Genomic DNA, 27,767 nt, shown 5'->3' with positions numbered 1-27,767 from the left:
AGGCTGGCATTGTTACATGTTTATTGTTTTTCCAGTAATTATTTAGGAGTCTGGGAAAGTATTCAAATCTGTCAGCCTGAACACCATATTGAGTAAACGTTATTGCTACCAAGCCACTTTCAGTAAACTAGCTGCCATATTCAATCACACCAAAGTTGGCTGATAATAAGGTTTATTTTGATTGACTTTGAAAGTTAATAGTCATATTTACTTTGAGGACAGGCCATTTCATCTCGTATGCTGCATTACACAATGTCAGATAATATGTTGCCACAACTAAGTGTGTAGTACTGCCCCATGAACAGCCACTGCTGTGGGGAACCTACTTCATCGCAAATGCAGAGTTACTGAAGTAGTTTGATATTAAAGTTAGAGGTATGTCACAAACAACAAGAAAAACGTGTCAATATAAGCTTTTCTTTGTTGAAAGAAATTATAGAAACACGTGACATAATTCGAAACGCAGTTAAAGCGACAATATCCCAATGTCATGTAAGTCACAACCCCAGGTGTTGAAGACGATCCGAATAAATGAGGTGTTGAGGCGCTGCTGGAGTTACACCAGCGGGTCAGTGTGTGAACTGAAAAGAGTCAATTGGAAAAGAAAAAGAGTAAACACTTCTGGTCATTCCTTTAAAAGTAAAACTCAATTTAGTTTGGAAAACAGGTAACTAGAAGCCCCACACACAAATGTTGAGCAATATAGAGATTTTTTAATGCATTTTGATTGAATAGTTTATTTCTCCATAGTCTAGAAAAACAGATATTTTCTGCTTCTTGTTAATGACTATAGGCTCTGCAGGCCTAATCCGGACCAAATATCTATGCTTCGAGACCATATTGTGCTTTTATTGAGAAAATGCACTTCCTATCACAATGTGTTTCACTATGTTTAACTTGACATGACCGCTGCACTGGACAGGTTTGCTCTTTGCTTGGCAGGCAGTCTGTACCCTGTCTTAACTGTTTCCTCTGCTGCTGGGCACGGACGAACACTGGAGGTCAGAAACGGAACGGGACCGGTAAGAATGGCTCTTTTGCATCATACTGTCCGCTGCAGACACGCACATGTGGGGTGCTGTCTGTGCAAAAAGTTTAATTGTGGCTGAAATGATTATTGATACGATATGTTGAGACGTGCTGTTTTGCTGCTTTCTGACAGACTGGAGTAAATTAAAGGCGTTCATGTAAAGTTTTATTTTCCCAAACGGCAGATACATCTCGCTTGTGGTTTGGGGTGAGTATGACTTTTGCAGCTTATGCGTAAATTGCGCATCAGCTGCACCGTACATTCAGTCTTCTTTCTCCTCACTTCACTCCAAGGAAAATGCTTTTTCTATAACAGCTAATGAAACGTTGAAGTTAATACGCTAATATAACAAATGAATGCATAGTCTAATTTAACAAGCTTTAAATTAGATTGTTAATTGTGGATTAGACCACCACTAGCCATTTCATTTGGATACTGAAGTTTTAACATACATTTAGAAAAAAATCTGATTCATAATCATCTGTGAATTCCAACTAAATATGTTAAAGGAGCTGCTAAAGTTAGGAGTTGATGCTTCGTTCCGTCATGTATGAACTATGCAATCTACAATCTAACCCAATAGTTTCCCCCACTGAAAATGGTAAATAAGTTTTCCAGATGGACTTGCGGTCTGCACTGCCTATTTATCAGTTTTAGTGAGATGTTAACAATTGAGGTATTCACTCCTTATATTTTCAGATGTTCAGGATGACATATTTATTTCAAGAGAAATAGTACGATAACAATTTTGCAATCCTCAAGATTTGAAAATAGTGTATTTCCTGGTCACTGACATAAATTTACATTCCAAGTTTTATTCCTTTAGAGAGGGCAAAACTGACTGCATGTAAGATAATGGAAAAGCAGGACATATGACCAATTGCTTCATATTTGAGATGTTATTGACTACAACCTTTTTGCTGTTGTAACAAATAACAGGTGTGAAAAATCATGTGGAAAAAAAATCACAGCATTGATTCAGAAAAACTGACAGAATTGCTGCTCTGAATAAGATTTATTTGTGGGCGACACCTTTTAAAATGGGACTCTCCTGCTTAATGGTGCTGGCTAATGAATACTGCAATTTGTCTTCCTGTAATGTGTCTTTCTGTTATGTCAAAGGTCACAATAGGTTTCTTGGAATAATTTGTGTTTTACTTATATTTGTCTTTTTCAATACATAAAAACAGGATAATTATGGCACTTTAGAGTTTTTATCAAGACTAGAGAGCATCAGCAATATACACAAAATATACAAACAAAAATCTGATTTAATTTGAATTTGACCCACTGTGATGATATGGTTTCCGGGAACAACGTGGGATCATTGTACAGATTGAAAGAGTACTTTAAAATATACTTAAGAGCAAGACATGCTTGGAAATTTAATTTATGTTACTTCACATGAGATGTTGGATACATAATCTCATCAAATGGTCTGCACTTTCGAATTGCTTTGCTTAAAACTTATTTTAATCTGTCTGCCATTGGGAATATCTTGACGTTCAGTGATCAAACCACCAACTCTACATTTTAGTGTGTGACTGTCTCTGAGCCACCACCATCCCCATATATTTCTATATATGTGAAATGATCATATCGTATGTTCTTATGTCACTAATTGTATGCCAAAACCTAAATGCTTTTTAAAGAAAAAAATATTGTAAAACACTAAAGAAGCTTATCTTGCGCTCACACTATTAGAAGCTAGTATTTTTTAATGATTTGACTTATAAAACTAGAGTTTTTTATCCCTTACTGCAGACATGGAGCTGTAACATCAGTCTTTGCTTCTCACTTCCTCAAACCACTTCTAAGTTCCAGCTGTAAATGTGGCGTAGTCAAGTTTTATTTGTGTCCTTTTTTTAATCTTGGCAGAAGAAGTTTTAATTATTTGTTATTTAAGTTAATTCTTAACCAAGTGAAAAAAGCAAAGACAAATGTGAAGGTGTTTTTTTAAAAAAAAAACAGATGTTTGCATCCTAATTGTAGCTGCTAACGTACTGATAACTCACTGACACCCTCCTGCATGGTTGTGATGGAACCACATACAAAGCATGTAAGGGTGATGCATTGAATCAGTCACATTGTTCATGTGTTTTGCAACACAAATTGTGGGTTTTTTCAGAGAAGACAAAAATGTTTTTTCTGTAGCTCTCTAACTTTGCAGCAAAGTTAACCATCACCTTAAAGTGTGGCATGTAGCAGACTGCGACCTTTGGCTATTGCTACACTCTGTGGTGTTTGTGTGTGTTTCAGGTATTGGTGAGGTTTCTAGGTTTTGTTGTTGGCAGCAGTGATACAGAGAAACGAGAGACAAACAGCCTGTCTGGCACTGTGTATTGTTAGTTGAGGTACTTAGTACTTCCACCTCAGTAGGCTGGCAGTCAAAGATGCTCCAGCAAAAGCTTTAAAGTGGCTTTATACTTCTTTAACGACTCAGCGCTGTGGACAATTGCTCATCTCGCAGGCTCATTTGAAAGCGTTAATAGAGGATGTTACTCTGGCTGCACTCTTCATTATGTCTTTTCTTTTATGTTCATGATTATGTGAGATTGTTTGGGTTTGTTTTTGGAGGAGATTACATTTATACCACATTTGAAAAAGGACGTGTAATCATTTACGCCTTACTAGAAACATCTGGCAAGACAAATAGAATTACATGAAAAGTATGACAAGTGATGAGGAAAGAACGTAGAAATAAATTGCTACGATGCAAGCAAAGAAACAGAGATGGTTGATATTTTGGGACCACCGCCCTGTTATCAGAGTTAAGTGTAAACTATTACTGACAGGTTTGCTGTGAGACTCTGTATAGATGTAATGCTGTTTGGTTTATAGTGGCAGAGACTGAATGCTGACTACATCCTAACATAAGTATGGTGAATCTTAATTTCTCTTCCTGGATAAACTTGGTTTTCATTAATCCACTGGCTCATATATTACTGCCTCTCACCTTGTAATTTTCTGTTTTGTTGTGTACATTTGCTGTTCAAATGGCTCTGACTGTTTTACTTTGACCTTCTTTTTATCCTCCTCCTTGCTGCTGTTATCTTTGTCATTATCACCTGCTGAGCAAAGGTGACCACCCTGCTCACACTGAGCGGAGCCCGAAGACTAAATATATACGCTTTTGGATGTTTTACGGACCTCTCTGGTACTGTATTTCTCTCTTCCTTTGTGTGACTGCTAGACTTTATTTAATCTGATGCCGAAACCATTCAGAAAAGCACAGTGACCTTCAGTAGGAGTCTCTGAAAAGTTTTGTGCTAAAATTGTGACATACTCTCTGGGTGATGTTCTATTTGCCAGAACAAACACACAGCTAATTCCCTATTAGCTGGGGGTAGCTTGGGACTGGAGGACATCACTGTTCCGTCATGGCAGAGCAGAGCCACATTCTCATATTCGACTGTGTTATAAGTGGGTCATTAAAATCAAGCTTATAAGCTATTAATTTGCTGTAGTTTTCATGCATCAAGCATTTTTATCTGTGTTGTGAGATGGAAGTTTTTTTCAATATAGTTCATTATTGTTAACAGCAGTGATGTTTCATTTGTTAAGCATGATTTAGGAGGGATGATTAGAATGAACTAAAAGTGTCAGATGAGTTCCTAAAGTAACTGTTTATTCAAATTTTGTATGTCAAATAGCTTCAACAAATATACTTGATAGATTGTTAATTGTTCTTACTGCACAGGGATTAGTTTTGAAGTGATGGGGCAAGTCCAAGCTGTTCATGGCTTTGCATGACAGGTGCATTGAACGGGGGACATCTTTATTAAAAGGCATGAAAATGTGCCCTTCAAGAGGGAGCAATAGAGTGATGGTATCCCTCCACCCTTGAGCCTTCCGCTGGCCTCCATGGGTCGTTGCCCTGTGTGAAGCTGAACGTGGCAGAGTCAGGTTGGGGGTGGACTTGGCAGGGGTCAGAGATTCTGACAGCTGCACAGAGCCTGTCTCAGGGCACGCAGGCTGTCCTTTCACAGTTGTGAGCACCCTCCCTCAGGCCCCCGCCTGGTTGACTGGCATTCCTGACCAGAGGTGCTCAGCCTAAGGATAGACTTAGCAGAGGCTGGCCTGCTTCTCAGTGGGGAGCAGGCAAAGTGACACTGCTGACCCTGCGAAGCACAGGATTCAACTCAACATCTCAACCTTCCCTCTAAGCCCTGTGCTTAAACAGAAATGGAGCAGGCATTGAAAAGTCAGATCAGAGGGGGAGTCATGTTTTTCACCTGCATTAACAGCAGAAGGCAGATCTGTTCAATCACACATTTGGCATCTGTGTTGATCATCATTTGGTCTAATTTTGATTTGCTATGAAATCATTATCCTTGCTAACAGAAGGCAGAAGAAGTCAGATCACCATCATACACCATGTTGCCCAGACACACACACAAAAACATGTGTAATGACTCACACTCAACAGTGGGTCCAGTGTTGGAATGGCACATTCACTAACACAAACACATGCACTTATTCAGTGGTACATTTATGCCTGTGAATGACGGTGCTCTGAGGTTGAACACTGGCCCAGTGTTTCATGCCAGGTACACCTTCTCAACCAGTCTGCACAACAACAACACAAACTAAATAGGCTGCTTGTTTGGGTCTGACTGAACTCCTCAGGAAGGGCAGTGGCTAAATCATTTGATCGAAAACATATTATAGAGAGTTTTGATGAATATTCAGATGGGGAAATATTCAGATATTCTGGTTGTGTTTTGTACGAAGTCTTTTTTTCCTCTTTTGATGGAGGTATGGTTTCAGTGATGCCATTTTTCAGGAACGCCCTGCTTTACATACAGTCATTCATACAGTTGCACACATTCACACCTGGTAGCTGGTAGCACAACCAAAGTCTTTCAGTGGAGCTCCGTTGGACCATGTGTGGGTTACTTTCTTTGCTCGAGTGCATCAATATTGACAGAAGTGATAGTGTTACTCACTTGCTTTCTCTGTGTCAAGATAATTTACAAGTGAGATGACGTCTTTCTCAGTCAGGTGGTGTGTGTATCGTGTCTTTGTCCTTATCCTTTCCTGGCTTTGCACTGTCAGGATTATATATTTTCTCACAATCTCCCCAACTTGCTTAAACTCCTCAATTTGATCTAGTAATTTGTCATAAAGAGAAATTATAACAGAAATCATCATCACTTTTCTATTCTAAATATTCTCCATATTTCTTGTCCAAGTTTGCCTCCTCAAGTAGGTATTTTATCTCACTTGAATTCCTTAACGAAGATCGGAATGAAAATGAATGACAAATATGTCTGTGGAGCATTTCAGCAGTGTCATTTTGGTAATTACCAGGATTTGAAAATACTGTTAGCTGAAATTTTCCTGTCACTAGTTTCAAATGTGAAATAGGAGCAAGTAGACGAATATGTAACACCACAGACTCAGCCATCAGGCTAGACTGGCACACCACTGATATTTGGATTAACTGTGTGTCATCTATTTTATGCTCAGCTGTCAGTGGCTTAGGGTGAGCATGTAACTGTCTGTACCGGAGAGGTTTGTTGCTCCATCACTGTAACAACTTTTATGTGTGTATTTCCTATGAAGAGAAGTGTTAAAAGATGTCAACTTGTATGCTCAAGTATTTGTTCTGCAACTACATTACATAATTATCAAATTGTAAGAGCTTTTCGTCTGGCAAAATAGCTTCATACTTGTGACATATAGATGGTCATTTCCAGGTATTCTTGAAAAAACAAAAAGCTCAGGATTATATTGGACAAAGTCAAGCTCTTTTTCTTGGAGTTTTACACACATAATAAGAATATTGTTGGGGACGATACATGCAGAATCAATTTAACTCAAGCATGACAACTTAATTGACAGATTAAACTCCATTTACTGGAAGTGTCTGCGGACCACACTTTTTTTTTATCTCCTGGACAGGAAGCAGTTTCACTTCTCCCTCCAGCAACCACAGATATCAGCTGTCAGAATCATTGCAGCCCGCAGGAGGTGGCACCAAAGCTTCCTCTACCCCACCAAGCCACCAACCCCATCTCCACCTCACATCGATCAGCCTGGAAAGACATCTAATCCATGCTGATCCCAGTAACCGCTACTGCCTGGAGGGCTGGATCTGAGGCACATGCTCTTGTTTTACTGCGTCTCTTATTGAACCATGTTGGCTGCACGGAGAGAAGGCTGGATATTGATGTGTATAGCTCAGGTCACCTTAGATAGAATGATACTGTTGGTGGTGTTGAAGATGGGCTTGTGATGCCAACATTGACGTGGTATCTGAGTCAGAACTTCTTATATCACACTGCTGCACACTTTCACGCATGTCTGGACTCCTCACAATGAACCAGGGCTTACTAAACCAAACAGTCGAGACCTGGTCTTTGATTTAAAGGCAGATGATCATTCTCTTACCATATGCGGGCCAAGCAACTCTTGAAAAGTGAGATTGTTGATTCTTTGTTGAGTCTCAGTCTGAGTCATCGGTGTACTTTTGTCCACGGTATCTTCCTCTATTTTCTCATTTATAGCTGAGGTGTTTTTCATTTTTCTGCTGCAGGAGTGTGTGTGGGTGATGTGTGTTTGCTCTCTCCTTGAGGCCTCTTATCATCTGTGTCAAACTGGTGGGCCGAAAGTGGATGAGAGAAGCAAGGCCAGCTCTCTGCTCTTCTAGAACCCACATTAACTCCACTTCCTCCAGTTTAAAATCCCTCTTAGCCTTGCATTACACAGCTGACGCACACATCGACCCACTGATCCACCAAATCCATTCTGTTAACTACACTGATTCACCATATCTCTCTCCATTTCTTAACTGCTTGGTGGTTCACTGACCTTGTAGTGCACCATCAAACCTTTTTTTTTAAGGATGAAGCCGAACATTGTTTGTTCTTCCGTTTTCCACTCTCAGTGGTTACCAAAGCTTGTAAAGTGAATGAGGCAGCACAAGCTGAACCCACAAAAAGCTTCACTTGTGCTGCATTAGTTATAAGCTTGACTTTGTCTCCCCCCAGCTCGGTTCAGGCCATCACAAACTCATGCTGTAGCCTGACAGACCTTATAATTGAACCATATATTTTTTCCACTCAGTTCAGAGAGAAAGGGGCATCTCTCAGTGCTCAGCTCCTGGAAGCGTTTCTGCTGACAACACAGGGTACTGATGGGGTTGGGTTAACAATTGCAACAAAGCTGCTGTCAGAGAAGGGGCATGGCAAAAGATAAAGAGAGTGGAGGAATTGATGCACCTGCTCTCTGGAAGAGCCAGCATAGTATTTTCAGCATAAGCATAGGAGGTAGAGGACAACCTGAAACATCCTCAGATAAGCCACCTCTGCTTTGCACAAATAGTTACTTTATAAGTACATATTCTTTTTTATAATGACTTTCTGCTCAACATCTGTGTATTTTATTTGATAATATATTTTTCAACAAATATGATTTTCTAAGACTTTAAAGATTAAATAGGATATATTTTGAAAATTGTTAAAGCAGAAAGAACTATAAGAAATGTAGCTATATGACAGTAATGATATCCTCCTTTTACTATATGTTGTCTGGTATTATACAGTATGTAAGTCCTTCCTGGGCTGCTTGGAACCTTCATATTTTCCCTCATGGAAAGACTCAGTATTGCTGAGATATTGAGCCAAATAATCCTCTTCAATTCAGTATTTGCATAAGTTTGTTTTATGAAAAGCTTTCTTTAGAGTTAATAAAAGAGCATTTGTTTGTTGTTGGACATAACTTTGACAGATCATCAGGGATGACTATGCATGAATGTGATAAATCTATTACCCCCAGTAAGTGTCTTAACGTTTTCAAACTGGCCTGAAAATACATAGTGTAAAGACAGCAGCTGCTCTTTTGCTTTGTAAATTCAGCAATTTGGATATAACTTGTTAACTAGTCGGTTCTTATGAATGGATTCTGTGTTAGTAATGTGGTCAATTGACAATAATAGCAAATGTGTCCTTTTAGATCCCACTGGGACACTTGCATGGAACACGCATCCTCCTTTCTATTCCCATGGCAGCAGAAAAAAAAAAAACAGCACAGTGTGTGAGAACAGAGAAGTCATTTACTTAAATGAATTACAGTAAAAATGATCTGAGGTTGGAAGAGGCAAAGAAAAGCCATGTTGTGTCAGAGTTACCGGTGCTGTTTTAAATGTTCACTCTTGTTGCATCCTCATGAGACTTCCTAAACTGTGTTTGCAAACTAAAGTAGCCTATGAATAGAAGCCTACTGTATGAACATAACATTAGAAAATATTGTTCTTCTTTAACAAAATATCCCCAGGATAAATGAAAACTGCCACTGTGCTGAAAGGTTAGTATCAAGCCTCTGACTTCCTGACTCTTTATTTATTCTTTCTATGTATTTTTGCTGTATCTGATTAGTTTGCTGAAAATCTTCTTGGCAGCAGGATGGAAATATGGAGTGAGCACCGTGAATATGTTGAAGTTTCTCAACACTGTGCTCAGTCATTGCTTCTTCTTGATTTGGACTGCGTGCTCACTTCACAGGCTATATCAAGGCACTCGTCGTTCATGGTAAACTTTTCTGTGGCAGAGGAACACACAGCCCTCCCTTGGGCTGTGCTCACATTTAACCCCAAAAGCATGCTCTGAAAGCAGCTTGCATGGAAACTGACTCTTCACAGGGTATCAAAACACAGAGGACAGTCTTGTTCCCTCACAGGCCCAGGCCAAGGGTACACAGGAACCTTCTGAGGGATGAGGGCAGAGGGATTGGATCTGTGGGAAGGGCACACATAGGACCTCTGTATCTCTGTACTTAACACCCCCCTCCACCTTCCTCTAGCATAACCCTCTTTCTGCTCCATCTTGTTTTTTTCGTGTCCACACACACCCCCTTTGACGTACGTATTCGTAATGATCCTCATTTTGGTGGCTGCTTTTTTCTTTTGCCTGTTTTTCTTGTCCACTTTATGGTCTCCCCAGAGTAGAAGCTTTTGCCCAGTTAATCAAACTTCCTTAGTACCAGAGAGCCCAAGTCTTTCCAACAACATGGTGTTAGATCTTTGTATATCAGAGTGTGAGGGAAAAGTGAGAGGAAACCTGTCTTTAAAAGAGAGGAGTAATGATCCCTGAGGGCACTTCTCAGCTTGCATGTAAATTTACTATCCTTGGCTTTCAGCTTGCCGATGGAGGTGTTACACAAATGACAGAATATCCTTGACAGCCACTTTGTGTATGCTGAAAGCCTTTTCCCAGGTTGGTGTTTATATTAATGATTTCACTCAAGGTTTTGAAGTGCTTGGATGATGAGCAACTAGCCTAGAAATGAAGGAGTGGCTCTGACCTTGTCCCACTTCACAGATTCGCTCTGGTTTCTGACTAATAGAGTATGTCCCATTCTTTCTCCCACAACATGCTCCAAAATAGCTCTGGCATGCCCCATTAAGCAGTATTGTAATTGTTAACATGGCAACCTCTGTCCTTGGCTCACATTAACTACTTAATTTAAATGTCAATCCCAATTAAAGAAGGGCTGAGAAGATAACTGTTTTAACTAAGCTCAGCTAGTCTTCATCAGTATCTGAAAGAGGGTGCAACTTCAGATGTTAACTCATTTTTGAGTTAACATCTGAATTTTTGAATACCTAACAGTATTGACAGATCATTCAAAATTAACCAACCTTGATATAGAATAATAAATGTCCTCAAAATGTATGAATTAAGATCAGTCTCACTGGACATGCACAGATTGTCACGATGTATGTTTATTATGTTTCTGTCTAAGTTCAGTGTTGCCATTTTCCTCCCCCTTTTCCTTAATTTTCCTCCGGTCTGGTCATCAGCGCCACTCTCTTAACCTGTGCCCACTTTTCTTCAGCTGTGCCTTGATCTCTCTCCCCACAGCATTTAATCTCCCGGTGTCCTTCACTCCTCGTCAGATTCTCCATCGTTATTCCCATGTCTTTTCCCCGGCAGCCTTAGTCCTGCTTCTGTATAATGTAGTTTGTTAGTTTGTTTGTTATTTCTTAGGTGTTTCTGGTTTTCTAGTTGAGTCTTTGTGATATTCCAGCGTGGCTGTGAGTTTTATGTTACCTCCTGGCTCCAGTTCCGTGTCTGCACCTGTGTTCCTCGCATCCACTCCGAACCGTGACACAGATGAGTTGAGCCACGGTTATAGCTCCATTTGACCATTTAACTGGACCACCATCGTTGTCCCTCTATGCATGCATGGGAGTGGAATTATGTTACTGACAGGTGACAATGTCTGACACTGCAAAAAAAAAAATGAAAAAGCTAACGCAAGTTGGCACATAATCATAATGGGCCAATTTTTAGTCGCAATTTTTAACACGTAGTCTTCGGGCAATGTAGCTTTCCTGAGAATTCAGCTGTAATAACATATATTTACACTTCACTATTTTTACGAAAAGATTAGAAGATTTGTTCAGAGTGCCCTGACCCATTTAAGGCTAATTGAGCGTGTACATGCAGTGATTTGATTCCTTATGTTATGTATGTTAGCCTATTTTTAAGAAACTTTATTTTTTACAATTCTGGTTTGAGTAACATTTTCACTTGTTTTTTTAAAAACATATATTAATTGAGTATATTTGAACTCAAATTCCATCTCACAAACAGAAGGTTAGGGAGTTTGAAAGGTGAATTTACGCTGAAAAGATGCCAGATGCACAATTGATTGATGGTCATGTTTGAAGGCAAAATTGATAAAAGATCTTCCCATCTATTACATGTTTTCTGGTGCGACTGGTCCTGATAAGATTCCTCTTTTCCTATCCATCACCATTGTACCATCAGGGAGGTAAAATGGCTTTTTGCAGCATAATAAGAAAACCTATCTTGTATACCAGTTATTGAGAACTATTTTAAGACAGAATCATATTCTGGAGTCCACAGAAGAATTGTTTGCTGTTTGACCACCAGAAAAACAGTTCTGTTGACACATACTGATCTCTTTTTTAAGAAAAAAATCTTGAGTAAGAATTTTGCCAAGATTCTGTATAATGATGATGGCTGACCAGATTACACTGAAATGCTTAAACACTACCGATTTTAAAGGGAACAGGAGTCAATTGATTTTTTTACATGTTTGCTTGGCTTGACGCTAGTCACAGTTGGAGCACAGTTTTCAAACCTTGGCTACTGCACTGTTTCTCTGAATGGCTGTAGCTCATATGTGTCCTGATACAGTGACGAAAACTGTCACGGATGTTTGGTTGTGAGTTTACAGTTCCTCCCTTCCTTCCTCCAAATGTGGCCCTACCCAGAGTGAAAACTTCCATGCTTGGCAACCTCCTCTTTCATTGCTCTCGGCGAACCCTTCATGGTCCACCACTCACCCCCATGCTTTGCTCAGCTGTGCAGGGACACAAACCCTATTTCCCCCCAGAGAACTGTAACATTAGCATTAGGTTCTGCTCAGAATGGTGCCAGTCTGGGGGTCTGGCACGCAATCGCCTACCGATGCAAACAGCAGCACACATACACTGAATCCATCTCCAGCAGTTAAGTACCAGATGGATGGCAAACAGGGATGCTTCCAGGTTCAAATTAGCTCCTGCAGCTGGATGATAGAGTCCCAAAGTGGGGGGTCGGGGCAGGCAGGGACTGGAACCTATTGCATCTACTTTTAGCTTTCATATTAGCTATTGTGTCAGTGTGGCTTTATTTTGTTTCAGATTTTCACTTACTTTGTTGTTTTGTGGTGCATGTTTTCTGACAGTCAAGCTACTTGCTGTTTATGGATAAGCGAGCATCTGCTTATTGGCTTTGATAGGAAGTAGTGCTCAAATTGGCAAGCAAGGGCAGTGTTGTCATAAGGAGGTTGTGTGGGACTCTTCTTCTGTACTGGAGTGATCCAGTAGGCAGTGCTTGACTGCCCACCACCAAAATGCACAGAGGCACTCACACACACATGGTTGCACACATAAGTATGCATGTTGAAGTACCAAAACTGCAGTAGAAGCAGAGTGGATGAATCAGTAAGCTCTTGAGCATCTCAAAAAGGAGAAGGAGGTGGAGATGCAGGTGTCTTCGTTGCATAGTTCACATAGGTCTGTTTTAATCAACACACCACAATGGCTACAAATGACTCATTCCCATCATTTTCATTTCTGTTTATTTCATTATATGAAGTATGTTGTCCGATGTCCATCAGCCTACTTTAGCACTTTTTATAATTTAGCCTTTTAATATTATCTTTCTTTCTCTAACACTAAGTCTCTTTCTTTTCAATCCTTCCACCCACCTATCTGTTCGTCTCCTGTCTCACAGCCCCCATGTCTGTCTGCTGCCATGCTGTCATGCCTCCCATTAGGAAAGCAAATGAGGCGAGATACCGATGCAAATATCCTAGACCCTTCGCTGCTGTCTGACTCATCACCCAGAGACAGAAATAAAGATAGATTGAGGAAGAGAGGAGGGAGGGGAGGAAGAGGTGGAGGGGCACAGCAATTAGACAGAGAAACACGACGCACATAAACTGTACAGTTGATTGTTACACAAGGAATAAAATGGGGAAGGAGGGTATGAAGACAGAGATTATGATCGTGCTGAAGGCATCATAGAACAACAATAAGAGCCTAAACACCACCACACTCTTCACTTCTCCTATTTCCCATCTTTCTTTTCTGTGGTGTAGCTGTCGTATCATTCAGCCAGCTGTGCTTCTTCAGCAGTTCTGGAGGGGCCATTCCTTTTGTTTGTCTCCTGCCTTGTCTATCTGTAGCTCTCATGATTATTTGGTACATTATATTATAAAGTGCTCAGCATTGCAAGCCCGTCTCCTGAAAGCACAGTTTGCTATTCATTTGTGTTTTACTCTGTTCAATTGCTTTATGCTTTCACGGCTTGAAGGGATTTGAGATTATTCCAGTCAGTGTTACAGCTCTCTGGATGGATGAAAAAAAATAATTGATTAGACAAAAGAGTGACTGCATTTTTTTTTCATATTTCATAATTGCCTCAAAACTGGCAGAACTTAGTGAAGTTCTGTCATCCAACCAGTTGTACATGAGTCACCACTCAGTGTGTGATTATCAGAAGCTGATATTACAACAGTAAGGCTTTAAGTCAGGAAGGCTTTAATGTGCTGCTCATTAAGGTTTACCTGTCACTTTTCCTGTGTGGAAATTAGGAAATGTGCTGCTGTGTCACACATTTCCAATGAGACTCAAATAAGTGCTCGCTTTCAGTAGCACAAACTGAAACATGTTTAAATTTGGAGACTTGGGGTGTGTTTTATGTTTGAAACCAGGGGATTCATCCATCTCTAAATGGTCATTCTACTTGCCAACAACTTTAATTTATGTGTTTGGAAATGCTTTACAGAGTCAGTTGGGCTGTAAACAAATTACTGCGAAATTATTTAGAGCATTTCAAATCCAATATATGTGGAAATATTTGATTTATTACCACAAAATCACACCATGGAGCTCATGGTGATGAGAAAAGGAAAATCAGGAAATTAGAGGGGTTTATTTGGTGATCCCCAAATGTGTAATCTAGGTGCATCTAATGTCATCAACAGATTAATATTAGTTTGGTTTATCCGCTTCAGTTGTTCCAGTATTTCTGTTTGAAAGGGAGTGGCCCAACACACAAATCAATGCTGCCATGGTGCCATCATGTCTAAAAGTAAGACTGGGCCTGATTTTCTGGTTTGGTCAATAAAAAGACAATGTGAATACAACTGTCCCAGCTTGGTGACTGGTCCATAAAGTTTGACCATGTCTCCAGCATGACAGTTTTACTGTTATTACATGGGGTGCCCAATGACTTGAGAAGATCACAGTGGATTTCCAACAACTCTAATGATTATTTCTGGGTCCAGCTGTGCCATTTTCACAGCTGGATTGCAGCTTTGCTGCTTCTGCCATGTCGTTCACGGTGAGGTTTTGTCTGAACAGATTGCGGGACATTTTTTCTTTTGTCCATTAAAGGGAGAATATCAGTGAACACTAGTTGGATGTTTTCTAGGTGGGGCCATGCTGCATCCAGTAATTTTCTGCAGAGATCCTCATATGATGCAAGTCAAGAAGGTTAGGTTATCAAAAACGTACCACCATTTACAGATATTTAAGAATGATTTTATTCCCACATGAAATAAAGAAACAAGTACCACTTTGACAATCACTGGATTGTCTTGTTCTTTGTTAGCCATAAAGACAACTTTTGTAAAATAAATACATCTATTTTACGGTATATACACAAGTAATATATACCAGTATAAGACATTGGCCTGAATAATATAAACTGAAAATAAGCTATTTTTGGTTTATTTTGTCATAATTAAGATAGAATATCAATAAATTGTGCTGAACAATTAATTGATTTAAAAATTAGCAATGTGATGTATTGTTATTATTATGGATCATCATCTGTCTAGATGTTGATGCCATCTTAAGTGATAATACTCTATCACAGCTTTATATGGCATTACACTACATGTATGAAACTAATGGTTAATATTTCAAAAATAGATTTTGAATGAAATAGCTTTAATAGTATCAGTAATTGCATTTTTTCTGAATCCTAATGAGATAATAAGCATGGGTGTCAATGGGGTGTCATGGGTGAGCTGTTGTCTAATGCTTGGAGTGTAGACTAAAGACACTAAACTGCAAAAACTGTTTGCTTCAAAATCTCTGACCTTACTCAAAAATGGTGGCAAGTTACAGTGTTTTCATTTATGAACTTTAACCTTTTAAAGGTATTTGCTACACACTTTCAATGCTCCTGAAACAATTCAAACAAACACAATTGTGGACAACTATGTACAAAACCAATTTTATGCAAAATAATAATAATTGCTCTTCGATCCTGCTGCACAGCAAACCTCTGATTGTCTTCGTTGTCAAGTCAGGCATGTCTCTGACAAGCCTCCTCTCCATGGAGAGCATAGCCAGAACAATAAGGTGATCCTGTGTCATGGAGTCTCTCAGGAGGGTCTTGTCTTCTCTTTAACGTGGAGACGCACCTCTCAGATTAAGCTGTTGTTGTGATGAAGATTTTGAAAAGACTGTAATCTCTGTTAAAGTGCTCTGTAATATCTCTCCCATGAAAAACTGCTACTGTAAATTTAAGACCTGCTCCACTGAAACTGTCCCTTATCATTGAGGGGCAGTTCTGCTTTGATCTTGACCTTCATCAGGATGTGAAAAGCATCAGCTGTTTTGTCAAGTGCTGCTTCAGGGAACTTCATACTGTGTTGTGGTTAAAAAAAAACTACATCCAGCAGTGTTGCAATGATGAGATGCTGCTTAAAGGTGAAACCCTCCTTAGCATATAGCAGGATGTCATCCCATCATGAGCTTATATTTGCAGATACTTACGGTTATTACTGTAGTGTTTATCTTTTTAAAAAGTATTGAGTGAGCCTTTCCTTCCCACCACAGCTATTTAGCATTGCTCTGTCAAAATGGCATTATGTGAGCAAAATTAGAATACATTTGATGTGAATGGAAATATAAATAAATTGCAGACTCTTGCATCATTCACCCAACTTCTTTCCACCACATGTGTTTTTTTCTAGAAACCCAAATATGCCAAAAGAAATGCTGACAGTTTCCTCACAACTTCAGTTGTTTTCTTGGTCCCAGCGTCCTCTGTCAGCCGGTCAGCTGCACAGGATGAAACTATATATCTTGGATATGAAATGAAGGGGAGAAGAAATTACATTGCCTCATGGGAGCCAGACCTACTATATGTGTTTTTGGGACCATTTCTGTGGATACACATGTGTTCAATCAATTCTATTTTAGGTGCCTACTTGAGCCATGTTGCTGCTAGGTTCACAAACAAAGCTTTATCTCTGTTTGGTGCTTTTACTAAAAACTAAAATAGGAATAAAGCCAGAGATTTCTGGTTAAACTGGGGGAAGTGAACAGAGTTTCTATTACAGTAACAGGGACCACACCCTCCATACTGCAGACCCTTTAAAGTGCTGTCTCTAACTTCACACAACTAAAACACCAAAGAGCGACTTGTTTCCCCCTCAGCAAGCTGTTGGAATAGTGTTTTCAATCTGTTTTTTGGGACTGCTCATAGAAATACTTGCGCTTGATGTTTCAAATCGTGAAATTCTGCTTCAGCAATTTGGTAATGTTTCACAGAGCAGATGCTTAATGTGATGGTGATTCAACATATGTCAATCTGCTGGTATTTACTTTACATTGGTTTGATTCTTCTTTGAGGTTCAGCTTTTCCTTTCTGACTGTTCCTCCTACTTCTTCCTCTGTCTTAGAGTACAGGCAGTGTGAACAAATTAAGAGCTTATTGAATAAGTGAGCCTTTAAATTACAACAGACTGGCCTTGCATGCATGGTTGACTGTCAGAGCCCTTTCCCCTCCACCTCCAGTGAAAAAACAACACAACAGGGAGGGGCTTCGCTCTCCCTTATGTTATGTGTGTGTTCAGAGAGTGACCTGATCTAACACCAATGTTTTTGTAGAGGGCTGTCGGGGTTATTTCACATGACGTTGATGTGCTCTGACTGAGTGTGTGCACTGTTGTTGTCTGTTTCATTAGGGAGAGGGTAATAAGACCAAATGTTTGTTATTTAATGTTGGGGAATGTTTGGTTTGAATTCAGAAAAACTGAGAAGCCTAGTTTTTGATATTTCCCGAGTTGCTGATTGTTGTTGATGCTCCTCAGTTATTGTGTCTGAGTCACTGTTTGTTGAAAGATGAACGTGTTGCCTGATAGCAAGCCCAGATTATGACGTTACTGTAAGTGCTGGATGTTTGATCGTTGATTTGATTGTATTACTGTCGTTAAAACAATTTGTCCATTTTGTCATATTAAGTTCTGTTTTCTTCTTTGTCGTCTGAACCGAAGGCTCATTCAAATTTGTTTATGGAAAAGCAGTTAACATTAAGATGTTTGAAAAATGCTTGGAAAATACTAACCTAACTAAAGCTGAAGGCATTGAAATTTCCCCTTGTTCTCTCCTCCCCCACCCCCGGAATAGTGAGTCTTGAAGGCAACACAGCTGAGAAAACCTTCAAGATCTGTGAAAGTATCTGTAAGTCTCTGGGGCTGCAATTTAAGGTAATGGTGGGGTTTGGAACACTTTCTTTAAGCAGTCGAGCATAGGTTGATTTGGTAGAGCATGTCTGCCTAATTTGAAAATAATCAGGAGAGAATCAAGATGTGAGCTACTGTGGTAGGACTAGAAAAGCTTCCAGCTCTGCTCCAGCCCTTTTTATAGTTTAAACCTGCAGTATAAGAATGTGTGCCCCCTCCGTTCAACCCTAACCCACATTGCTTCTTCAACTCTAAACTGTGACGCATGTGACTGCAACGATCGTCTCTACTTAGCTGATACTCCCCACCACCTAGTTTCGAACTGAAGAAGCCTTTGGGGTGGGAGATGAAATGTCTTCAAGATCCAAGAAGAAGTCCAGTTGCTCTTATTCAAGCTCCTATGATTAATAGAACCAAATGTCCCACTCATATTTCCCAAATCTGTCTCTAACTTTTCAGTTGTTCAGCTCTAACTTTATAGCCCTGTCTGTGACCCTTCAATGAGTGACTCATTTGGATGTGACACCCCAAATATGTATTAACTTCAGGGCAAGAAATGTTAAAAACCCCGCTCACTACCAACAACACATCTTGTTTCATTCAACTCCTGACTGGGGCCAAGCGTCTCATTAGCCCCTGGTGTGTGTAATGCACCAATCTGCACTCATGAAGCGAAAGGACAAGATATAATGTGAAAGATCACTGAAAGTCCTGGCAATCCATTGACAGTAAGGCTGTCAGTATGACTCAGATGTTTTATTTCAAAGGGACTTTGCCAGTCTATGTTCAGAATAGTTTGTTTTGAATTTGTTTTGGTCGTGTTCTGTGTATAAAAGCTTTGCATTATTTGGCATTGGATAGACATGTGGCTTGATATTGACATGACACAGGTTTGTGAATAATTGCAAAATAGTGTAATCAGTGACATTTAAAAAAGTTGCTGAGGATAACTGTTTTGCTTTAATTACAGAGATTCAGTGCAGGAACAAACAAATCTGTAATAACACATCTTCTTACTGCAGTAATGTGAATGGGGATGTGCTCCCTCTGGAGAGGCAAAGTGAATATTTAGATAAGGAAAAGGGAATTTATATATTCACCCTAATATTATTAAGTTACTGCAGCATACAGATCTCTATTGAACAGCTGGTGTTGACTCAAATAAAGCCTCATGAAGCACTGTTACAAGGAGTTAAATGTTTGGAAATATGATTTGGCTAATTATCAAGCACAATTTGGAGAATATCTTCATGTAAACTGGGCTTGTATTATCCAAATACATAGTATTGAAAAATACTAACCAAAGACTGATATAGATTTTTCTTTTTTTGGAAACTGACATGAGAAAAAAAAACATGTTGACAGAAGTAATGTATACTCATCTAGTCATTTTCTCAAGGACTCATTTGAAGCATGTTCACATCTTAATGCTGCTGTCACAGCTAGTCACTCCACATTACTGCAAATAATGATGCCAATTGCTGTTTGACCCTTTTTTATTGTTGTCATCCTCCAGGAAGTGAATGTCCCATTAGCTGAATGGAATCTTGCATCCCTATCTGAAGTTGTAAGCCTCCATACTGATGACTGTAATAGAGACATAAAGATATACACTCTAAAAAAGAAAGTACAACCTTTTTGAATTAGAAAGATTTTTAATCAGGATCTTAGCAGGGCTTACATTTAAAGACAAATTTAGATTAACGATTAGAAGAATTGGGAGTGATTTTTTTCACTTTCATTGACATTTCCTTGGACTTGTTTATGCACAGCTGTCAAAGGGTTCCACCACAACATTTCAGTTTTGAGGTCTAGTCTTTAACCGGGTCATTTCAGCCCAACTTTACCCGTTGATAGATAGTCTCACATTTGACACTAAAATGGTTTGGTGTACAGAGAAGTTCATGGTCGACACAGTGATTGCAATGTACCCAGGTCCTGTGGCTGCAGAACAAGCCCAAATCATCTCCCTCCATTACCGTGTTTGACAGTTGGTATGAGGCGTTTGTGCTGATATGCTATGTTTGGTTTTCTCCAAATGTGGTGCTATGCATTATGACCAAACATCCCTACTTCGGTCTCGTCTGTCCAAAGGACATTGTTCCACTAGTGTTGTGGTTTTGTGCAAACCTCAGCTGTACTTTTATGTACTTTTTAGTCAAAGTCAAAGTCAAAGTCAAATTTATTTGTATTGCACATTTCCTGTACAAAACAATTCAAAGTGCTTTACACAAGATAAAATCATTGCAGGGGGAGCAGAAAAAGCATTGAAAATATGTAAAATAATATAAATAGACAGAAATAAAATAATTAAACTGACTTAAAACAAGCAACAGTCTAGATAAGTTAAAAGGTACGGTGCAGATTTCATGCATAGACACATGAGAAAAGAAATGTTTTTAACCTGAATTTAAAAATGTTAGAGAAAAGTGGCTTTATCCTGCGACTTTTGCAAACAAGCCATGCTTGTTCAGTCTTTTTCTAATTGTGCTGTCATGAACTTTAACATTTAACATGCTGACTGAGGTCTGTAGATTCTTAGATGTAGCACTTAGGGCACAGTCTGACCTTGGGGGGAACCTGCTGGCACATCCACTCCTGGGAAGATTGTGAACTATCTTGAATGTTTTCCTGATGTGAATAGTCTTTCTCACCATGGAGTGATAGACTTCAAATAGTTTGGAAATTGGCTTATAACTCTTCCCAGATTGGGAACCAGCAATTGCTTCTCAAAGATCATTGCTGATGTATTTCCTCCTTACCTTCTTAATTTTTATGGATGCAGTAAAAGTATTTTTTCTCACATTGCTTCTTCATTTTGCTTAGTTTTCATTTACTATTTAATGAAATGTGTTGTTATTCAACTGAGCTTGTATTTACCTAAATGTAAGACCTGGTGAGGAGCAGAGAGAGGGTGCTTTCTTTTTTACATCACTGTATATGCTGCATGTGTGCATATATAGAGAACATTAGTTCTTCTTATAACACAGGCAGACTCAATTAGGAATCTCTGAAAGCTCCCAGAGTCTAATGTTTTGCTTCAAATTGATCTGATTTGGCCACGTTCTCAGACGGTAATAACTATGAAAAGTACTGGAATGACGCACTCCTTATTTAATCCTTTGTGTTTTTGTATGACAGTGTGTCCCTTTGTGTGTGTAAATTAAAACTGAACTAATCCGCCACAGAGCTTGGCTTCAGGGCTGTATATTGACAGTGTGGAGGAGTTGAGCATCCGTTACACTCAGATGTTTTTGGGCTGTAGGAGGGATATTTTTCTGAAATAAATATTTAGTATTCTATTTTGTAGTAAGCTGCTCTTTAGGTAGGCATTCATAAGTAGACTGTGCGTTCAAAATGATGACATGAAGTGAATCCATTTTGAGTACACCTGTGTTTGTCTGTGCCACTGTTGTCTCTGATCAGCATCCCTGCACACTAAGCCAGCAGGTGCCATCATCGTTGACTGACATGTTAATCATGTGGGCTTAAGCCTCAAGTGAGTACAAATGAAATGGAAAATGGTTTGAATTACACGCAAAGCCTCTACAGGGCTATAAGCCACTGCCCTTTACTTGGAGAGGTCATCTACAGGGTAAAATATGTGTCTTCTACCATGTGTAAGCATGTGCCCTAGTGTTAGCCGCACACTATCTCCACACATTAACAGAATCCTAATTGCTTGCACTCTTCACAAACACATTCAGCATCATCAAAGTCTCAGTGACTTCATCTGGTTATTCGGGCTGAGTAGACACATTAATACAGTGAACCCTTTATATGTGGAAGGATGGAGATGTAGGGAGGAATAAAAGAGGGAAGCTCAAAGGAGGGGTGATCTGACAGACTAAAGTCATCCCCTTGCTGTTTTCTGAGTGACATCTAATCAAGGTGTCTGTACCCCCTGAGCCCCAGATGGTCTGGATGAAGATAGTCTTGCCTGAAAAGCAATAGATCGCTATCTCAAGGACAGTTTACCCCCACACTAATCACAAGGTAAATAGAGCACTGGCTTTGGGACAGTTGTTTTGACCCTCTTCCTGTCACTCAGTTCTCACATCGCCTCCTAACCCACTCTAATACAATGTGGTTTAAAAAAAATGACCCATCCACCTTGTTACTTATAGTCTCTATGCCAGGTGGTCGAAGTTACATTATCATCATGATTAACAGATGGTAAATAATCTGCTCAGAGAGAACGAAATTCCTTCAGAGGATGAGGGAGAAGGTGAAATATTTCAGATGTGGCCCAGTTTCAGAGCTGGTTTTGTGCCTGGAAGGGGTGTCTAAAAAAAACTGTGTTTCCTACCTTAACAGCTGCTACTGAGGCAGCTTTGAATTAAACAGTGACTCTTAAGCTGCTGAAATGTATCTGACAGCAGAAGACTTTGTAGTTGATAGTTGGATCACCTAAATCTCACATGGCAGAGCTTCAGATCCTTGAAATGAAATACTGTGAAAGATTTTCAGGGGAACTGGCACGTTTGTAAAAAAAAGCATGGATGAGGGAGTATTAAACTGAATACTATGAAGAGATTTTGGGGACAAATTCAGATAATCTTCAACAGTAACTTGGATGAAGGTTATTGGATACACTCTTTTATAGAAACTCTGATTTGGTCTCACAAACCAGAAGCCATTTACCTTTGTTCTCTTTAGCACAAAAATGTTAATTTTGCACATTAATCATGATATTTGAGTCACGTTAGCTTGCAAAAAAAAATAAACATCCATTTTACAAAGAATTTGTGTAACTATAAAACTGGAAACCATTTACAACCATTTACAGCTGACATCTCTTCAATAAATAAATTAATTTGTTTTCAGAAGTGCAAATCTCATTGCAGTGTCTCCAAGATGTTCATGTATAATGTATGTGTATAACTGTGCATGTGAAGACAAAAATTTCTGATCACACATACACAAATACACACATCTCAGATGACCCTACCATCTATTCATGAGGCAGATAAGTTTTATCCATGTGATGAGTGGAATGACTGTCCTCTGTGAGGAGAGGGGTTATTCTCTTTCACGCATCATTAGCTCTCCTCATCCTCTTGTGTGCATGTGTGTTCACCATCTGCTGCAGCCAACCGGAGCTGCTCATCAGTCCTGGACCATTCCAACTCCACCTCTCTGTACCGCGACATCTAATTTCTGTCTCATCCCTGAGTCTGGGCCAGCTCTTCTTTTTGCATTTTTCTCTCCCTATTTATGTTGCTCTCACTCTTCCTTCATCTCCCTTTTTCTCTTACCACCTCCTTCTCTCAGTGATGGAGAAGCACAGTCAAAGTCACTCACGTTTGCAACTTGCAGTCCATTTGGTGTGAGAAAAGTGATTTGATTTCTCTCATATCATTCAACAACCTTTGCTGCTGTTATCATTTGTGGTGCAAAATAGGTTGTAATGGCGGTACCCTGGCATTCTCCTAGCAGAGGATGATAATTGAATGAATTCATGAGTAATGGGTTGATAATGGCATAATGGATTGAAGAATTAATGTGTGCTCCCTGTCTTTGGAGGGCTTGTTTGTGAGCCAGGTAGTTATGGTGAACATGTAGAAATCTGCTCACTTCCATTTGGTTCGAGAGAGTACCTTTTTCACTGCTTTGCCATCTATTATGATCATAATTTCAGTGATTACTTTGACAGACACGAGCTTCATGATAATTATAGTGCTTGTTGTGTGTTGGTAGTCTGGCCTTCCTCTGTCCTCTGCCCATGATCTGCTGCTGTTGATAATGAATATGATTAAATTGTATTCTGATTACTAACTCCTGTAAAAACGGTAAACCAGCTCAAGCATACATGTCAATTTAGAAGTGTTGCTCATATTCTGAAAAAACGGTGGGAGCAGGGTGAGCATATGGGCAGCAGATGAGTGGATTACACGAGTGTAGGGGTGCTTTAAGAAGACTCAAGGGATCGCACACTTTCATCTTTAATATTCACAGCTGAAATGACTTGTAAATGTAAATTGAAGCTGCCACAACTACAGCTGTTTAACTAGAGAGGGGAAAAGAAATGTGTGCGTTCATTTTTCTTCATGTGTGTTTCATTATCACTCGTGCGTACCGTGTGGAGTGACCAAATAGATGCAAAGCATTATCAATACATAATGATATATTAAAACAATTTCCGTGTGCATTGACTCACTTCACCGTTCTTACTGTAATATTTAAAAGTCTTCTTGTTTGTATCTGTGTTGCAGTTGTGGTTACTGTAGCTGCTCTAAACAAACAGCTTTGCTGAAGTTTAAGACAGGGCTCATTAAAATCATGAAACTGTTGGATTTTGTTTAATCTGGATTAGCAGAGGGTGGAGGATGCTGTCATGCTCCCGCTGAATTTCCTGTTTAAACATCTGAGGAGCCAGACTTAGTTTTTATGGCCAAGAAAAACTGATCAAAATTACCTGCCCACACATCCTGGATGATAAGATGCTGTCATATTTCTCTTGACAGAGATCTTGTGGGTTGGATGAAGAAAGAATTATGACTAACAAATCCCAACCCAAGTAAGACAAGAAAGGGACAAGAGATGGAAGACTCCACTTCCTTTGATTTCCAGTTGTCTCATCCTGTCTTTTTCTACAACAGCTTTAGCATAGCAGTATTACTATATTTTTTAATTGTTAAAACTACACAGTGTCTTTATACAACACAAGTTGATATTCTACCCATGTCGAGTACCTTGGAGGGTTTAAGATTCAGGTTTTTCTGTAGTCCCAGGGAGATTTAGTTATGTGACTGTAAATCAAGGCTAAAGCCCCTTGTCTCACTCTCTTACCTTTTTTTTTTACAGTCATCAAGCGTGCATTGAGCATTGGACATCAGAAAAAGGCCAAACAATTATATTTCTTTAACGTAGAAGAACCAGAGCAGAGAGCTTCAGACTGCCACCAGAAGGGCAGAAGTTAATCCAAGTAAAGTTCGTCGCTCTTTTTTTGTTGACGCAAGAGCAGCAAGCCACAGCCAAATCTTCAGCGTGACTGTATAGTATAGCCGTAACTCACATAGCTAATACCTAATTATAGCACTTTTTTGCAGCACCCAGTGACATTCTTATTTGTCACCACCGTATCAACTGATCTATCACACTATTCTAAGAGTGTAGACTGTATAATAGGTGCTGTGGAATAATAGCTTGTCATTGTGTCACACTGACCCACTGATGTCTTAAACTTCTGTTTCCCAGCCAGGTTATAGAGGTAACATTAAAATATGTATTATATTACGTGTCATAGTTACTTTCTCATAGTGCTGCATTTCCAAACTTGTAATAAACATCCAGCTGTCAAAAAGATTACTCAAATCTCTTAATCGTTTACTGTATGTTTTAGTTAAAGCACTTAATACTGAGTTTATTGAGTAGTTAAAATAAATAAAGACTTGTTCACATTGTAGATGCCTGTTTTTTTAGATGCACACATAGTGTCAACATCTCCTATTTAAGCGTGACTGGGCTGGTTTTAAATATCATGTATTTTTCTTGCCACTGTATTTTCTATTTTTATGCATTAACTGTTGGGATTAGCAGGTTTTTCTGCATGATCACAAGAAAAATGATAAATGAACTGTACTTGTATAGCACTTTTCTAGTTTAGCTGACCACTCAAAGCACTTTCACACTACATGCCACATTCACCCATTCACTCACGCAGCACGTCCCCATGTCTCTGGGACACAGAAGCCGGCAGTCGAACCACCAACCTTCTTATCAGTAGGTAACTGCTCTTCCTCATGAGCTACAACTTGAAAAGATTATGTAAAACTGAGATTTATTTGGAAAGCTGAAGGAGGCAAAGTATTCCTGCTGCTTTTCCAAGTGCTTCTCTTGTTCTTCTATAAAGCCCTCTGAATCACTTTGATAGTGGTGGCGAGAGCAGTGCTGATAGCTGTTACTGCAGTGGCTGCAGAGGTAAGGTTGCGATGTTACTCTTTGGGGTTAGTGATTGTTTAATTTTTCCCTTTATTTTATAGTTATCCGTGGTTGTGTTTTTTTTGTTTTTTATATTGTTTTGAATAGCCATCAGAGGACAGTCAGACAGGACAACTCTGGCTTGTTACATATAACAACAATAAAAATAAAAATAACAACATAGAACAAATAGTACAATCATAAAGCAAATACAAAATAATAGTAACTGATAACAAAATATACTTTATACATTCTACTACCAGTAATAACAACAATAATTGTACAAATAAGTTGCCTTGGCGCATGTTTATGTACATATATCTATACATCTACATATACACATTTATGTATGTGTTCTACTTCTATTTTTTGGGTTACATTATATGACTGTAGAACAGTTATATTTGACCTAATTTTGCACGACATATCTACAATTTACCATTGATTGACGAAGTGTAATCTGCAACTTTTGCATTTAATTATGTCCATCTATACAGCTTGATGGAAAATATTGTTTTATGCTAATTAATCATTAATCTACTGTTACTGTTTAACCAGTTGCATTTACTGCTGTTGGTGAACATTAATCTGTCCTTTACAGTTATTATGGAATACCGTAAGATGATGTTGTAAACTCACATTAAATTTACAGTAATTGATTCCAGTGTAGCCTCACAGCGAGAGGGTTCCAGGTTCAATCCCTGCCTGGGGCCTTTCTGTGTGGAGTTTGCATGTGCAGAAAATGGATGGATGGATGGATGGATTCCAGTGTATTTTGGGTTATTTCAGAATTAAGGGACTACACAGCTTACTCCTGCAATTCTGATATAGAGAGAACACCAGTCATTTCATAGCCTCTTTGTTTTGTTTTTTTCTGTAGTTTATCTTCACTCAGACCACCTTTTTCCTGATTTCACTTTGAGTATTCACGTATTATGAATATATAAGCATTCATCCGTTTCCCATCTCTAAGAGCCAGTTGTCTCCACTTGCCTCCTGTCATCCATTTCATGAATCGTTTTCCCTGCATGCCTGTGGCCTCACCGTATACTCATCAACACTGCCTGGGCTTTTGTCAGCTACTCAATTCCCTGCTTCTAAATAGCTGTTAGTATGGTTATTCCTCTGGCGTGGTTCAGCATGTGATCGATGAGCACCAGTTGGTTCTATCACTGCCTCTGAGACAGTGATGGAGAGGGCCCTTGATCCCAGGTCTAATCCCAAAATACATACAGGAAACAGATAGGCTACATTACCAATGGTGAAATGTCTGTACAATCATATTGCATTAAAATCATGTTTACTCCCAAGTGATGAATAATTGATATGGTGATGAAACTATTTTCCTAGAGGAGTCATTCCAGCAGTTATAGCAGTTGTGGAGGCAACAACGAAGTGCTTTGTTATTAATAGCCCTGTAATTATGAGTGGCAACCTGATTGATTCACTTCACTTCCTGTGAGAGCAATTGACGAGACACAGACATAATCACACACCATACACAATCAGACAATCTTCTCACACACGCTTATCTCATGCACACACACTTTACTCAGCGCCGAAAGTGTCTGCTTCATAATTAGCCTAGTTTAACAGTGTTAATAGGTTCCTCAGGGTCTTATACATGCTGTCAGAGAAGGAGAATATGTGCCAATGACTGCAGAGAGGGAGGGGGAGGGTGTGTGTGCTGATGTATGTGTGGTGCATGTAGATTTACAGCTTGTACTCTTAGCAGTACATCATGTCGTACACACACACCTTGCAAAGTTTTTCCTCATGAGCCTACTCTGACCTTAGTCTTAGCAGG

The 27,767-nt window shown here is 39.3% G+C and overlaps 1 protein-coding gene across 1 annotated transcript in view; it reads left to right on the top strand.

The window, feature by feature from the left end:
* The first annotated feature begins 953 nt into the window (after nucleotides 1-953).
* Nucleotides 954-27,767, top strand: part of znf385c (zinc finger protein 385C) — a 121,724-nt gene continuing 94,910 nt past the window's right edge. Inside the window, exon 1 of the mRNA XM_072369359.1 lies at nucleotides 954-1,022. The gene's annotated coding sequence lies outside the window, so the exon portion shown is untranslated. The remainder of the gene's footprint in view (nucleotides 1,023-27,767) is intronic.

The sequence above is a fragment of the Leuresthes tenuis genome, unplaced genomic scaffold (assembly GCF_036924035.1).
Source record: "Leuresthes tenuis unplaced genomic scaffold, fLeuTen1.0.hap1 SCAF_17, whole genome shotgun sequence".
NCBI lineage: Eukaryota > Metazoa > Chordata > Actinopteri > Atheriniformes > Atherinopsidae > Leuresthes > Leuresthes tenuis.
This window is presented reverse-complemented; position numbering and strand designations above follow the sequence as displayed.